This window comes from Pseudopipra pipra, chromosome 6 (genome assembly GCF_036250125.1).
Source record: "Pseudopipra pipra isolate bDixPip1 chromosome 6, bDixPip1.hap1, whole genome shotgun sequence".
NCBI classification, from domain to species: domain Eukaryota; kingdom Metazoa; phylum Chordata; class Aves; order Passeriformes; family Pipridae; genus Pseudopipra; species Pseudopipra pipra.
In genome coordinates, this window is record NC_087554.1 from 22,087,610 (window position 1) to 22,103,463 (window position 15,854).

The 15,854-nt window shown below is 34.3% G+C and overlaps 1 protein-coding gene across 12 annotated transcripts in view; it reads right to left on the reverse strand.

Annotated features, from left to right (window-relative positions):
- Positions 1–15,854, reverse strand: part of LRRC4C (leucine rich repeat containing 4C) — a 487,665-nt gene that overhangs the window by 207,101 nt on the left and 264,710 nt on the right. Inside the window, exon 3 of one of the 12 annotated variants that reach the window (XM_064657782.1) lies at positions 3,842–3,926. The exons of the other annotated variants lie outside the window; for them this stretch is intronic. The gene's annotated coding sequence lies outside the window, so the exon portion shown is untranslated. The remainder of the gene's footprint in view (positions 1–3,841; positions 3,927–15,854) is intronic. 12 annotated transcript variants of the gene reach the window in all.

Here is a 15,854-nt window from a genome sequence, read left to right on the forward strand (position 1 = left end):
CACACAGTGGGTAATCTGTGTTACGGCCATTATTCCATTTACTGGACAAAATATTCACCAATTCACACCATAACTCAATGGCAAAGAAAAGTCGGCATCCTTTTCTGAACTGCATACACTGAAATGCAGCTGGTTATTTTGTTGTTTGCGTTTTTTTCAATGTTTATAGCATTTTATAGCATTTGGCAGGAACTATACATTCAGCAATGCCAAATGTACAATGCTAGGGAGCACCTGGGAACTTGGGTATTCTTTGCTCACAAACTGTCTGTCACAGTAGAGCTACCTCCTGACATGAATTAAATGCCAAGTACTACCACGACAAACATAAATCTTCCCTACTAACTGTATATTGGAACAGTATGGGGCTTTTTTATCTCTTAGGATAAGCTTTTCACCTGTCTGCTTTCATTGCAGTTTTATATATGTGTGACAGACATTATTGGCTACTTATACATTTTTTTCATCTGGAACTACTTCATATTATTCCACTGAAGAACACCAAAATTCTAGGGCAGGTGTGTACCATGCTAGTTTTGCACATGATGTAGCTGTTCAAATACCTGGGCATGTAATTTCTCTTTTGAATTGAAAAACATCTGGTAGTAAATACGGTGATCCCTAATTAATCAACAGATCACGGATGTATGGTATCTGACAAGTTCATGCCAAACACCAAATAGGTGCACAGAAAATATGAAGTCACTTGAATTCCAAAAGGCTCATTTCTATGTTTGAAAGTAATGTGTGAAGGAAAACTCAGGGAAAAAAGTGTGGTAACGTTACATTATAAGTAATACTGAGCTGAATTTGAGATATTGTAATATTTGTAGTTTCTCTTGTGTATCATATCTCATCAGTTACATATATAATAATTCTGAATTACTGAAAAAGATTTATCTAGTTAATAGGCAGTATGGAAATGAAAGGAATATTTTGATCACTTCCATCTTGTTTTCCCCAAACAGCGATTTCCTATCCCAAGGATACATTATCTCTTGCTTTCATTAGCTTTTTGTGACCCAGTGGATTTATTAATTAACTGTAATTAAATTACTCTATTGTCATCTTCTTGTCTCTGCTGACTGCTTTCTACATATAGAAGAGAGATTATCTTCAGTATCTAGAAAAGCAATAAACAATTATTTAAAACTTAACTAGAGGGGTCTAATAGTTTCTTACCATCAGAATTTCCATTTGGGCACAGCTGTTAAAAATATATTCTTCCTCAAATTTATGGAATATAAAAATAGAAATAGAAACATACTGAATCTTACAGAAAAATATATTAATACAATTTATAGGAAATAGAATATAAAAGTAAAAAAGTGTTATTTTTTAAAACAGGAAAAAAAAGCTTTATACATACACCTACACCACTGATATATTATTCATCTTCCATAACAAATGAGAATAATCAGGGGACAAAAATAGACACACGAGAGAAAAATGCATCAGACACATTCACAGTCACAGATTATACCACAGCTTAATTTACTATTATATAAAGGAAAGCTAAAAAGGCTACAGCTCTTCTGAAACTTAATCACCAGGATCATTTGAAAACTTCCCTGTAGAAAGTGATTTTCCTCCTGTGTTGCATGAAGACCAGAATTTGGCCTAATTGTACCATTAAAACTATGAGAGCCACTCTGTCAAAGGAGAACAGAAGGTACATTTCATTTTATAAATTACTATTACAAATTATAAATTACTGAATTTTGAATGAACCTCAGATGTTTTGGCTGCCATCAATAGTTTATCCTTCACAAGGATGACATGAACTACCACTGGCAGCAGTAGACGAATGGATCAGACGGCATTCCAGTCTGCAAACTAGATCACATACTTTTCTCCTTTGTACAAGACAGTGAATATCATTCAGTAATTACAGAAATAACTGCCACTTTGTATTAAAGTGTTAAGGTATTTCTTCAATGAAAAACTTTCTTAATCTGTCCTGCCTTTTTGAATATATCACGGAATCAATTAGCACCTAATAATAATACAGCTTTACCAGTAGTTAGTTGAGGTATTTCAACAACCCAGAGTTCATACCCACATATGCACTGTGTACAGTGGTAACTATCACCATTGAGTTCCTCTTCTGCTTTCAAACACAATTCAGGGAAATGGATGACAGAAGAGATACTGATAACAAAGGAATTCTGACTACTGAGATTCAGTTTCTAATTCAGCCATATATTTGAAATGAGTCATCAAGGGTGGTAATAGGCATTATGCTTAAAAAAGCATTGAACATAAGCATTTTCTCTTTTGGCCTGTGTTTCTATCTCTAAAGTGGCAACAGTAATTCATCATAGACTTTATATTTTTATCTGTAAGCAATAGATAGAACATTTTATAAAATGTATATAATAGTAATAACAACCTGATACTGACATTTTCATAATAAAAGTAATAACAACAGTTATCAATAACCTTTTTACAGTTAAACAAGTATTACATAATAATTGCAATTGAAGAACTGCCTGGAGTATAAATACAATTACACATACAAGTAATTATTGAAATATTCTTGCTCTGTATTTGGGAATCACTAACAGAATCTCTGAGGTTGGAAGGGACCTGTGAGGCCATCTATTGCAATGTTTCAAAGACATCTATAATGTTTTACAGATGTGCTAAAGTGAGCATTAGTTTGTTTGTTTCTCATACTGACCCTAACATCTCAGAATCCTATTTCCTGAACACATTCCTACAATACAATGGCCACTGAAGAAAAGACTGATCTTTCTTCTACTAGCAGCACAATATTTTCTTGTTAAAACACCACATGCTATTGTATTTCAAAAACCTGTTGGTGTCTCAAAACTTTAAATGCATTTTTTGACCCTTTAATTTCAAATTCAGATTGGGTTCTGCTTTCTGTTAGTTTGACAGTGCACGTATCACTACATTGCATTTTCTCCTTAAAAAATACTATTTCTCAGTCTGATGTGATTTCTCTGTTTCCACAGCAAAGACTACATGGTTGGGAAAGGACAAATTCTCTCATCTGTTGCCATGTTGTATTTAAATAAGACCTTATTTTCACAATCCTTCTCATCCCTCACAGGAATATCAAGGTCAAATTATTTCGCATTACAAATGTGAAAAATTAGGAAAAAATCCATTGTATTATCCTATCCTGATGAGTGGTGACTGAGATTGAATTATAAGGATTTGCTTTGCTCTTGTATAATGTTATGAAAAAAAATGTATTCTGCAAGCTCATATAGTTATCCAGAATTTCCTAAATTATGTAAATTTTCAATACCTCATTCAGAAGAATTTTCTTGTTTTATGATGATAGATAGTTTTATGAGGATAGATTAGATCAAAGTACCACATTGTAGGAGTCTTTGGTTGGATTTACACTTGAGATTTTACGGAACTCGATTTTTCTTACTAAGCCAAAAAATCATGCAATTTTTTGGTGTAGTCATAGTTACAGGATGTGGCATAAAACAGGCACACCTATTTCTCTTACTTATCACCTGGGGAAAAAAAACAGATTAAAATGTTTCCTGTATTCCAATTCTGAAAGGGACTTCTAGTACCCGCAGTGAAGTAAATTGACTCAGCATTCAACTATAGAATTTTAAAAAATGCTTTAAATTAAGATTATTGTTTTCATTCTTAAACAACATTCACGTATCACACATAAAAAATGCTTTTAATGAATGAACTACTGTACAGTGTTTCCAGCCATGTAAAATGGATTGATTAATTAAAGAGAGATTGATAAACTATTTCTTTACCACTGCGTGGGCTATAGGCCACACTTAAAGCACTTTTTAAAAAGATGTTTTCTTATTCTGTTATTGCTTTCAACTACCTGATTTATTTTGAGGGTGTATTTCTCCATTCTTAATGATAATTTCATTTCCCTTCTCTATAAAATCTTCACTACTTCTCCAGTCCTAAAAAAAGAAAAAATACTGTCAACACAATGGTAAATAACTTTCCCTGCCATGAGCCACCCTTTTGCAACTCATTCTTTACTGTCTGGCTTTTGATGGAATCAGTAACACCTGTCCAGGATGAACACTACAAAAGTGCACGCTGCAAGCAAATCAGAATAGGAATGTTTCATACCTGTCTCACACAGGTGTAAAAGATTATGTGTATTGCAAAGCAAAATGAAAATAGTTTTATTTAATTATGGGATGCCCAGGATGTATTTGCTTCCAGATGCATTTGCTTCCAAAAGACATCAGCAGCAGGAACACCTCACCCTCATCCTTGTAAGGGAAGTGGCATGGTCCAAAAAAAGTGGGAAGGAGCACCGTCAGCTGATTCAATGTGCCTTCTCTCAGGCACAAAAGGTTTCCTGAGAGGAAACCCTTCTCGCTTCATGTTCAAATCTGTCCCTTCACCTCATAAATGTAACAGAAACAGCTTGAGATGTGATAGCTTTGAGATAGACTGGGAAACAGGACAGTGCAGCAGAAATTTTTACTGGTTGTAAAGCTTTTTTTGGCACAAAATTTCAATGTAAAGACTACTCATATATTTAAGCCTTTCCGTAAACATTCCTAACTTTAACATTGCATTATACTGATCTAAGTCATTTTTAGCTGGCTTAAACTAAATCAAGATATGACACATTCTGGAACATAAATGTCTACACTGGGGCTTACACTGAAAGAACTGAAGCTATGAGTCATTACAGGGTTTCAGTACAGATTTATGTCTGGACTTAAGTTATCTTAATATACCCTGTGACAGATGCTATTCACTTAAGAAGGTCGATATAGAATTCCCTTACCACAGAAAGAGAAAGTAACTTCTGCACACAGTGAATAGACTTACTATAATTACTATTTACATGTGCAGAAAATGAAACTATTTTCCACACTGTGATCTGCAAATTCCAATGATTTAATTTATCAAGACAGGACAATATTTAGCTTTAATCAGAAAAGTAAAGGTCATTAAACCAGAAAGATTTCATATTTATGCTGTTTTAAAAAATAAACTTAATATTTATTCATTAGCAATTGAACAATTTAAGTCATGGAATTTATTCTTATACACTTAGAATTCATAGACATCTTAAAACCTTAGTCCATACCTAATTCATATAAAAAAAGAATCATACTATTCTCATTAATATATGGATATGGATAAATACTATTGAAATAAATAACATCCTACAATCAGACTAACCTGAGTCTATGGAATTGCTATTATATTTTACAAATGTCTTAGAAACATAATTTGAGCCTCATAGTAGGATAATATTGTAAAAAGCGTCGTACTATCCTTCCCTTCGTGTTTGCTCAGAATTAAAGATAAGCTGATACACATTCTGCAATTTATGAATATAACAGGTTCCTACCCCTCAGAGAGTCAAAAGAAATCATGCCATCATTATAACTTAAATATGACTGAAATCAAGAATGAAATAAGCAAGCAAAGAGAAAAACACCTGAAAAAATAGTATACATCAAGTAAACATCAGTCTAAACCTCAGTGTCCTCAAAAACTTTTGATCCAAACAGAGATCTCTAACTGGATAGAGCCAACATATCTTCTATATGGGCCTTTCACAGCCAGCAATATACAGAAAGTTGCCATGTGGTTCTGTTTATATTCAGTATGGTTTGATTTATTTCATTATATGCGGTTCAGAGTGCCATATCAAGGTACTTCTTCCAAATACTGCCATAGGTCATTTCACCCTCCAGAGACTAATTTCAATTAAAAGACATTTTTCACATCATAAAATAACAGCAAACATTTTTGGTGAAAGACCCAAGATGTTTTTTAGTAGCAGTTATATATTTCAGCAATAAGGCATCCCTGTAGGCTACATATTAAGGTAACTGGGAGACAAAAGCTTGGCTTTTTTCCTGAGAACCTACTGATTTACTTTTTCTTCCATCTCTTCCTAGATCCATCTATGAACAGAACCTCCCCCCCAAGTGTGTGAAAACACACATATGACCTCTTTTAAAAAATTAAAAAGAAAAAATAAAGTTACCAGACCAATAGAAATAAAGCAAAAATTAGCACACAAACCATAACAACCACTACAATAGTTTCATACAGAAGAAATATAAATTTTCATCATTTCTTTGTCCTTGATTTCCCCCATGTGTGAATTATTATTTAAGTAATTTTTCACCTAATAATCATAAGTTATGACCTGTTATTGTGACACAGATGAACTGAGGTGTGATAGTTTCGGCTGGGATAGAGTTTTCACAGCAGCTATGAAGGGGCTGTATTTGCATTTTTTCTGGAAACGGTGTTGATAACACAAAGATGTTTTCATTACTGCTGAGCAGCACTTACACAAAATCAAGGGCTTTTCTGCTCCTCACCCCACCCCACTCCAGCAGCAAGGAGGCTGGGAGAGGACACAGCCAGGACAGCTGACCTCAACTGACCAAAGGGACATTCCATACCATATGGCATCATGCTCAGTATATAAATCTGGGGGTAGAAGAAGGAAGAGGCAAGGGAGAAACACAATCAGAGTGAGGGCATTTGTCTTCCCAAGTAACCTGTATGCACGATAAAATCCAGAGAAGTGAATTAATTCCTTATTTTGGTTTACTTGCATGCATGGCTTTTGCTCTATCTATTAAACTGTCTCTTTATCTCAACCCTCTCTGTTGTGATTCTCTTTCCCATGCCACCATGGAGTGGTGGGTGACTGAGTGACCAGCTTTATGGTACTTGGTTGCTGGCTGGAGTTAAACCACAATATGAGTATGACCCTGAGATTAGCTCAGTTGGTTAGAGCCTACTGCTAGCAATGCCAAGGTTGTGGATTTGATGCCTGTGAGGGCCATTTACTAATGGCTGGACTTGATGATTCTTGTGGGTCCCTTATGGGTCACTAACAGTTGGAATTGATGATCCTTGTGGGTCCCTTCCAACTCAGAATATTCTGTGAATCTTTGAGGATTACATATAACTACCCTTGGAAAAATGAAGCTGAGAAAAATATCGGCATACAGTGCATCAATCCCTGCAGCAGTCAGCAGCAAATGAACACACACTGACCAATGGGTGGAATAATGGCTTTGTTGACAATCTGAGATTCAACTTTTGCAACTAAGTGGATAGAGAGATAAGAGAGAGAGTTACGATAAAAAATCATCTCCCTATCACCTGTTTGCTGCTTTATATGATCACCCCCCATTAGTCACATACATGTCCAGATGGCCAGAGATAAGGATGGTATGTCACTTCTGATCACAGTAGTTTCTTTGACCTTCTGTCCACAGATAATATGAAAATACTCCATTCATCAGAAAAATACTTCTACTTCGTAAAATGCTATAATAGCTTATTGTAATAATAGTCACCCTTCCTGCTCTCTTAATTAAATTCAGAAGAAGTCAGCAAATCCACAGTGGTTTTATGGTCAAAATTTGTACTTGCAAATATTGTAAGGTCCCATGAGTATTATATAATCACTGATATGCCAGTAGCACATGACTTTTCTAACTGCATACACTGCATAAGAAGGAAAACAAAAGAAGAATAAATCACTATCTGAGATGGATGCAAAGAAACAAAAATGAGAAAGTATTACAAATACATCCAGAGTCTAGATGGAATAAAAATCAAAGATACACTTTTTCCTGTGTAAGCAAACTTGAATTAACCTTAAAGTTAACCTTGGCAGGACATTAGAAATTTTATGAACTGTGTTAAAACATAGCAATTCTGAAAGCAGCCAATTTTATTATTTTTTATAACAGTCAACCAATAATGCAGTGACATGATCTTATATCACTGGAGTATTGAAAAAAACTGTGTGGAGATGTGTTTACAACCATAGAAAGCAAGACAGCCCTGTAGGGGGATAAAAATTTTAACTATACGTTGCTTCTTCGCATAGAGTCCATTAATCAGGCATGTAGATGGGAGGGATATTCAATGGTGAAGCGGCTGGGCTGTGCAGTCTGGATATCCATACAGGCAGCATTATCTTTTGATGCCAAGAAAGATTATTATCTCCTCTTAATTCACACTTTTTAGGAATTTAAGTAGATTCAGCTGGAAAACAATAACTTTTTTTCATGATAATTACTATGATTTCTGATTTGAACATAGCAAAAGCCAAGGTCTCAGAGAAAAAAAAAAAGGAAAAAGGAAGATAAAAAATTTTTATAAAATCTATTACCACAGACATATATATATATACATATTTGATTATAGATGAATAAATATTAAAGTTACCCAAAAACAGTGGGACAAATGCTCCCAAGAGCTGCAGCTCTGCGAATTTTCAGAGAAAAATCATAAGATTAAAGTTATCCAAGATGCAGATACAATGTAATGTAGTACAATGCAATGTAGTTTGACTGAAGGTACATTGTCCATCCCTAACCTGGCAGATATTTGTAGTAAGAAAACAGCTGGGTTTTTTTCCATGCATATAAAGTCTGATTATTTTATCTGTCTTCACTGAACTATCTGAAAATGGAGAAAATAAGTAGGATGACATTTAATTGTACATCCAAGGTCTTTCACTCACTGAGTAAAAATGATTTACATTAAATATGGGAGGACTAAGGTGAAAAGTTTAATGCTACTAGACATAGTAGCATGTTCTCTTGGATAACCAAGAGAACATCCCCATAATGCATCAGGTAGTATTATTCCTCTTTTAATGCAACTGCACAAAACCTAATGTGGGCTTCAGCAGATGACAATCCATGTGCAAGGAATATTAATTCAAGCTGTAGAAGATAATAGGATCATCATCAAAAGAACAGAATCCAATCTTATAGATTATAGAGCAACTGGAAAATGCTTAGCTCATTTACTCTAGAAAAATGAAGGTTAAGAGAAGGTATGATTACAGTCTGTAAATATATTGGCTGGTTAAAAGTAGAAAGACACGGGAAACTTTTAATGTAAAGGACAGTGTCATAAAATCAAATGTGCATACCATGATGCATTTCTTAATAAAAACAGAAGACTTCTGAACATTAAAATTGTGGGGGTTCTGTAGTACACTGAGAGAAGTGGGACAACTGTCCTTTCTAATCTACAGTCAACTAAATTCAGGGAGTTTTGTTTCTTAAGACAAGTTGAAAGAAAGGAAACACATGATATGGTGGTCTTGTAGAAGAGGGAACCAGTGTCAGTAAAGTGTATTACAACTACAAAATCATAGTCTTAATTGGTTTTAAACAGAGAAGCCCTGAATATAGTTTATTCTCCCTTATTGCTCTTTAACACATTCCACTGGGGGAAAAAAACACCAACCAATTGGTAACAAACTTTTCCACACACTACTGAGCACACTGATCAGTGTTTAGCATTTTAAATTCCAGCATCGATGCTGACACTGAGTCAAATATTATGGCTAGATATCGAAATGCTGAATAACTGCATGACTAAATGCATCTGTGCTCATTAAGGCTAAAGCAATGATGATCAAAATTGTTGTTTGTGCAGCAAACAAACTGCTACTAGAATTATGGAGAATTTTAGATCTTCACAAGTTCTTCTGTTTTCATACAACATTATGTGTTATCAGCTCTGTTGCAGGACTTGTTTTGAGAGATCAGATACGATGACTGGAACTGAATCAGAGATTGAGACGTGAATCTATGTGTCTGAAATTACAGTCACACACTTTTGCTATATTTTCTTTGATTTTTTTTTTAATATGAAGATAATGAGCAGAATTTACCTCACCTTGAATCATTGCTTTTACGTACCTAGAAATATTGCTAAAATATGACACAAAGACAAAGAAGCATAACAAGTGCATCTCCAGTGTCACACTGAAACACTTTGGCTACATCTAACCCATTATCTATTTATTGCACATATCCTTATGTATCACAGAATGACTCACAGAGCTAAAATAATAATTTTAAAAATATCTGAATTTCATGCTGGATTGACAGCCCTGGAGACTTAAATTTTCTCCTCATCCACAGTGCAGAAACAGTGTAAGTAGCTGTATTACTAGCTCTTTCTCATATCCACCCACTCAGAGAGACTATTGTTAAAGGTAAAATATTTCTTAATTTTACACAATAATGCCTACAGCCTTGAGCCATCTGTTGCCTCTTTTAAAGGGTTGATAGGCACCTGCATTTCAAACTGAATTTTAAAAAAATTAAGAACAACTTGAATCCATGGAAAGAGGAAAGACAAGTCCTTGTTGTACTGGTGAGGCACCTCATATTCTAGGATCTTAAATTAGCAGTCATCTTGTAACTAAAAAGAAATTCTATGTTTCTTAAATATAACAACAAAACAAAGTCATTCAAATAATTGCTATTAAATACATAATACTTGAAACTTGGGGGAAAACATAAAATTTTTGAAAATATATTATAATAAAAGAAACTGATTATATAAATTTCGTAACTGTGTGGAAGAACACTTAAAAAACAGAATATAAACTTTATCAGTGTTGGTTCAACTAACAAATCACCTAGATTGATTTTTTAACACATTGGCAATTTCTTCCTCACTGTTAAGTGAATAAGACACAGTGGATAAAAACTTTATGGAGGATTTCAGTGAGATCAAAAGGAGCATAAGAAAATAACAGTGAAAGCAACTGCAATCCCAACTTCACTTCAATCACCTAATGCAATAAAAAATCACAAGTTTCCTGTAATTTTAACAATACATACTGAAGCTTCCACTCTCTTGCAAGAATGTTCAAGTCAAAGTACCATTCAGTTAGGCAAATGATCTGGTATTACTCTCTTAAAACTGTGGACATAAAAACATTTTGAAGAAAAATATCTGTATCTCAAAACCAGGAAGTGCATAACTAGTAACATTTACGTAGAGAAAATGCTGCCATATTTATCTATTTTAAGATTAAACTTAGATTAATAGAATATATATATAGATATAGATAGATAGATAGATAGATAGACAGATAGATGCAAAGATAAATGTTATTACCTTTCTGTAAAAAAGTCTAATTAAAATTCCGACATCTCCTGTGGTAAATGCGAAATGATTTAATTATAATCCAAATGATCTAAATTGAATAGTTTCAGTTTCAAAGACTCACCTGCATAGTGCTAAGAAGCTCAGTAAATTCAATTATCAGTAATGTACAGCTGTCATGCTTCCTTCCTGAGCCACACTATTATAATAAAGTTCTTAGATTATTTTCCTGTAGGGCATTATTAATATCATATATCATACAAAAGAAGAGCTTAGAATAATCTTAAAGATCTACTTACCTTTTACCATGTTTTTAGACATTTAGTCTCAATTAAAACAAACATTAATGGAAACATGATGTCTTAAGTAGATTCAAAACAAAAGAACTTATGATAAAAAGTAGAAACATGCAATAATTACTAAAAAGCAAATACCACCAACAGACATATGGATGCCAACAATCCAGCAGAATTTTCCTACCAAAAAAAAAAATTGAATCTATAATGATTTTCTGGGAAGAGTTCACATTTTTATAATGACCACTGTAAACAATCAGGATTCATTTAATATTAAAGTACTTTAGCAACCTAAATTTATATGAGACTTTAAGATAGGCTCATATTATTCATAGAAAAAAATTTCAGTCTTCCTATAGTAATTATGTCCATATAAGCTCATGTTCATAGGCCTACAGAAATATGGTTTCATGTGTATAAGTTTTATTACACTGACAGACAAGCCTGTAAGATCTTGATCACTTCTAATGGCTGAAAAACAGAAGCAGCTTCTCTTTTCACAATGGCAGAGACTCTGAAGTAGAAGTGAAAAAGACATGAGAATGGAATATTATTAACTCACCAAATACTGCCATATATTTTTATTTAAAGTTACACTTTGACACAGAAAAACTTGAGTCAATATTATATGTTGATACATAGCTTGGTAAGGTCAGACAAGGTCTGACAACTCAGTGGTACCTGTTTGGCACCTCCAAATTGTATGTTGGAAGTGCAATATCATTGCTTTTAGATTCCAGAAGCCAAGCACAGCTCACTGGCTGCTTTGTGATAGCACTCAAAAGAGTATCAACAGGAATGAAGAAATTTCTCATGTGCAGTTTTGCACTGTGATTTGTCTTCTGATGTATCTTCCCCAACTACTTGAAACAGCCCATAGTGTCCTATGCATTACAGCAAGAAGTTGAGGTGCCTGAGAAAGGACTGATGGAATTAATATTTAATAGATCAGTATCTGGAATTAAATCTGGAATTTCTTTTAATGTATTAATGGTACAGGAAGAGCTGAGATTCCAGCAGTGTCCTACCTTCCTGAGTTCTGAATGGTGTGCTGGAGGGATATTACTGGTAAAACATTGCAAAGAAGGTAAGGACAAGGAGTTACCACTTGAAAATACCCATGAGACTGTCTGTTATCCATACCTGGGACAGTTATGACAGTTTCTGGTTTTCCACACCTTTTTTGTTTGTTTGTTTGTTTGTTTTTCTGGTGGGGGTGATGGGACAGGGGCAGGGGTGTTTGTTAACTGTTAGCAATGGAAGGGCTGATCTTCCAATGAAGAACATATAAGAAATATGACTAATTATGATTAAGAAACTTACTGGGCAAATGAGACGGAAACATATCAACATAGTCACTTCAGTAAGAAATGCTGAATACTGCTTTTGGCCACAGAACTACAAGAATATTCAGGCCCAGTCCACACTTACAGTTCAGAGGAAGGAGAAAAAGGAGAGGGAAAACAGGGAAACTTCATCTCAAACATGATCTTAATGTTTACTGTCCTTATTATTGTGACATGTTCTCAACAATAACCAAATAACCATAGATCTCTAGGGTCAAAGTGTATGAGGCAGTCTTCTACCACAGCCTCAATGTTTGGTTCATAAATGATATGAACCATTCATAAATGATATGAATCCCAGTAGGGAAGAGCACCACCTACTGAATCACATATGCCACTAATAAGTAAATTTTAGTTCTCTTTAAAGTTTCACCATCCAATGGGGTTTGTGGGTTTTTTACAAGCTATTAATACACAATTTATTCTGTTCCAAAACACACATGAAAGTTGATTTGGTTCAGGTCAGACAATTAAGACCACATAATTTTCTTTATAACCTTTTTACTTCCTCCTTGTGTCCTAATTCTTCCTGCATTCAGTTAACCATTCTTTCATGGATGAAAATTCAGATACCATGGATACTGGTATAACTTCTATTGAGTTTTATTGAGTTTTAAAAGTCGATATGATAACTTTAAACTTTTTAGAAATATGCATCTGAAGTATAAGTCTAGCGACTGGGCTTGTCCAGCCATGAGTTTATAACAGAGGGGTAAAGCTCAGACTTGCAAACAAAGTTATCAACATATTAAAAGGAAAGACAAGGGAAACGAGCAGCATATTCCACTTTCACAACTGTTCAGTTGAATAAGCCGTGGAAATGAAGCATAACAAAGACATTTTTTATGTTTTTCCTCTCTTTTTTTTTCTTTTTTTTTCTTTTTTCTTTTTTTTTTTTTTGGCAGACAGTAGAGCAATGTCACTAAAGCCCTTGTTTCTTCTTTGTATATCTTTGCATCAGTCCTTGATGAAACTGGTGACCAAGTACATTATTAATGCAGTGTTCATGAGGAGTACTCACTACTGTATGTTTAGGGACTCACGAAGTCCTGGCAGCTGTTTGTTAGAAGCTTAGGGGAAAATATTTCTGGATAGATTCTAGAAGTAGAGCTAAAGTATTTTTTTAATTATTTTTTTTTCTCATGCATACACATTAGAGTCAGCACATTAGAAGGAATAACTTTACACTGTGACAAGCAGGTCATGGCTGGATGAGAGCCTGAAAAGTTTTCATCCTCCTAATAAACTCTGTTGTTAATTTCCCAATCATTTGTCTTCTTCAACCACTTATTTCTGTTCCTGGTACTGTTTCAAAGTTGAGAAGGAAGGGTATGATAAGAAATTTTGAAGAAACACTCAATTAATGAGATGTATAGTGTTGAAAATGAAAGACAAGGAAAAGTGATCCATTTGGCAACCTTATCATTCATCTGTTATAGTACTCCAGAAATCAGAAGGCAAATATGCAAAATAGAAGTCTTGTGTTTCATCCTTGTCAACCCTACTGCAAACCTTCATTTATAAATGTATCAATTAATTTTTACTATAACCTAAGTTTTTCTATGTTACTTTCCTCTGACTCCTGAAGAATTTAAAATATTTATGGAATCCTTCCTCTAAAAATCAGGTTAGCTCTTGGGACAAAAGGTCATCTTTTTTCTTGGTCGAATGAGTAGCAGAATGTACATCTAAAAAAAATATATGTACATCATCTTTGAACTAGCAGGATTATGTATGAAATAAATATCAAAATAAAATCACCATTATTGATTTAAAATGTAGTTAAGCAGAGTAATTGCTTAAAAGTCTCAGGACTGAGCATCTATAGACTGAAGAGGAAATTTTAGGCCTCCTTAATTCAAAAGTAACACCAGTATTGACTTAATGGAATGAAGATCGCTTCAGGTTTGAGCTGCACATCAGCACCTAAAATAAAAAGATCTCTATTTCTCTCTGGAGGGATTTAGTTTTCTGCCACTCCACCCTAGTATTGACACAAAGCAGGTGTATAACATTGGCTAGGACTTTTTAGAGACCCACTAGGTAACAAGAAAGAGCTGTGACAAACTACACAGCCTACAGCTATGCAAGACGTAAAAGGTAAAACTGCAGAGGTAAAATAGAGAAGAAAAGTACTGTCAAGCAGCTTGAGGATTCAAGAGAAAAAAACATGGATGTGATAAAAGGTATAAAAATTCAACGGGGAAAAACAGAGCTGGAACATGGCAATACAGGAACATCATAGATCACCGGGTTCCAAAGAGCAGTAGCAGCTGACCCTTTTTCATCCCCAAGTGTCTCATCAAGAGTGATGAAGCATATTAGTGGTTAGCCTAGTTTATCCCTAGTTCTAGTTAATTCCTTTGTGTCTCAGTCACTAAATTACTGCTTTTTACCTTTAAATGGAGCATATCCTGCTTGCTGCCTATTTGTGTGTAGTGTAAGTCATCCAGATTGGTCCAGAGAGTGTGACACTGTCTCCAGAGGACCTTTACCTGCTCTCTCGTCACAAATTATACTAGCCTCTTCATGGTATGCCTCATGTGGCAAACATTTTAATCATTCATAACACCATAATTGCATTCCAATTTTTTACAGTAACTGCACAGTATTTGATGAAAATTTTAGCATAATTTTTGCATATTAATTAAGTTGTATAAATATCTAAATAAACTATGAATCTCACTATTTGAGCCAACAGCAGCTCAATGGTGCCACACTAAATGTACAAGAATAACAATGTAAAAATCTAAGACTTTGCCTACTACTCCTTTGTTTATTTTTTTTGGCTTGAATTACTAGAGAAACACTGTAGGAAAGGAGGAACAAAGATGGATGTTTGCTTTTACTCTAAAGCATATAATTGAATAATAATTTTTAAAAATGTGATTCTCTGTATTTTGCATGTTCTTCTTCACTTTCACTGAAACTAACAAAAGACATGAAAACTCAAATATAAATCACTTATTTGGGCAAAGCACATATTTAAATGGTCACTAATTCTCTTCAACTGTCAGAAGACAAAAGCTTAAAATTTTCTTCTGTATAATACCTTTTAAACTGTGAGAATGTCATCATGCTCTTTAAAGGGCAGAAGAGAAAGGGCTGGAGAGAAGCACACAACTCCAGTGCTATATCCCAGCACTGAAATGGATTGCTGCCAACTGTAAACATACTTAATTCATGTATTGTTATAAGAGAAGATGAAGGCCAGTTGTTAGATACATTATAGGGTACCATGCAAATGTTGGCAGCATTTTATGGTGCTGTCATATTCAGAAAAGCAATAACAGAAAATATGACATTTAAT